This window comes from Zalophus californianus, chromosome 1, assembly GCF_009762305.2.
Source record: "Zalophus californianus isolate mZalCal1 chromosome 1, mZalCal1.pri.v2, whole genome shotgun sequence".
In the NCBI taxonomy this organism is placed as follows: Eukaryota; Metazoa; Chordata; class Mammalia; order Carnivora; family Otariidae; genus Zalophus; species Zalophus californianus.
The window spans coordinates 117,886,922-117,888,599 of record NC_045595.1 but is presented as its reverse complement, the minus strand read 5'-3'; the positions used below and the strand labels follow the sequence as shown (position 1 = coordinate 117,888,599).

At 34.8% G+C, this 1,678-nt stretch overlaps 1 non-coding gene across 1 annotated transcript; it reads left to right on the top strand.

Annotated features, from left to right (window-relative positions):
* Positions 1 to 287: 287 nt before the first annotated feature.
* LOC113919066 lies at positions 288 to 390 on the top strand. The gene has a single exon (XR_003518804.2). It is a non-coding gene; the product is annotated as a U6 spliceosomal RNA (small nuclear RNA).
* Positions 391 to 1,678: the final 1,288 nt, after the last annotated feature.

The window sequence follows — 1,678 nt, the reverse complement described above, 5'->3', positions numbered from 1 at the left end:
TGGTGCTTCCCTATTGGCACATCCATATTCTTTTTCTTGATTTCCTTTTTTTTTTTAATGTGTAGTAGCACTTGCAATTCATTATCAGCAAAGCTAGGACTCAGGAAAAGAAATGTCACCTAAACGAGATTATTAATTAATTAATTAATATTTTAGAATTAAAAAAATGGGGAGGTCATAACCTCCCTGCTGAGCAGGGAGCCTGATGCGGGACTCGATCCAGGGGCTCCAGAATCATGACCTGAGCCGAAGGCAGTCGCTTAACGAACTGAGAAAATGAGATTTTTGTGCCCACTTTGGCAGCATGTATACTAAAATTGATACAATTCAGAGATAGCATGACCCTTGCTCAACGTTGACACACAAATTCATGAAGCATTCTATATTTTTGTGACAATAGTTAACAATAATGTATCATGTACTTGAAATTTGCAGAAGATAGAACTTACTCTTTTCACCACACAATGGTAACTATGTAGAAACGATGGGTATCTTACTTAATTGTAGTGATCGTTTTATAATGCATACATATAGTACAACATTATATTGTACACCTTAAATATATACAGTTTTTATATTTGAAAGATATTTTAATAGAGCTGCTAACAATTAAAAAAATAAGATTTTTTTAAAAGATAGGTTTGTTGTTTGGGATTTTTACTGAGTCTCTAAAATCTCATGAAAACTCATTCTAAAAATCAGACACTACAAATGAAAAAAACAGTTAATGTTCATCCTGTGTTAAATATTGCATATGTTTATTCTGAATTTATGTGCTGATAGAAAAAAAGTTAAGTTGTAATTGATAATTTTGAATTTTTTTAAATATATTTTTCATTTTCATTTTTGTCTTTATGTGATGTCGTTTTCACTGCAGGAAGAAAAAATGTTCATGTAATTATTACTTATATTGGTTGGGAAAATCTGATTTAATTTTCTGTGAACAACCAATTCTCTGCCATTCATGTGTACTTCTGAGCCCACTGCTATAATCTATAATGAGAAGACTGTTGTTTTTCTTTGATGATAGATCTTACATCCTTTTGATGATTGTTCCAGCCTTTTTCTCTGAATTTCAGAGAAAGTCCAGGAACCCTAGATTCATTTCCAGGTGTTGATAAAGGAGTAGAGGAAAGGAAACAATAATTCCAAGTGTCCTGAAAACTATCCTTTGTCTAAAATATTCAAACTTCAGTAAATCTCCCAGACCAACTGCTAAGCCCAGAATTAACTTAGAAGAACATTTCAGTGCTTCCACAAATTTATGGAAATATTTATGTAGCATTTTCTGTATCTATTAATAGGTGAGTTTTAGTAGATGCCCAGTGAGGACTGAACCCTCACCTAGCTGTCAGGAGTGCTGATGGCTACCGGCTCTCAATTCAACCCCCTCTCTAGCAATTGTTCTCAACTGAGAAGATCTGCCTTGCCTCAATCCATGTCCCCTTTTCAGGGCAGTGCATTCAATGACTGGTTTATAGGGGTACATGAAAGAGAACTCCCTTGTTTTAAGACAAGATGATTCTGTAAGGTCCCAACCCCAGAACTTCTTCACCTGCTTTTTCCCTCATAGTTGATCCCAGAGCACTTTCCAATGGACTCACTACATGAAAATTTCAGAGTCAGAGTTTGTTTCCCAGAGCAACCTCTTTGTGATATGGATGTATAGTCACAAAAC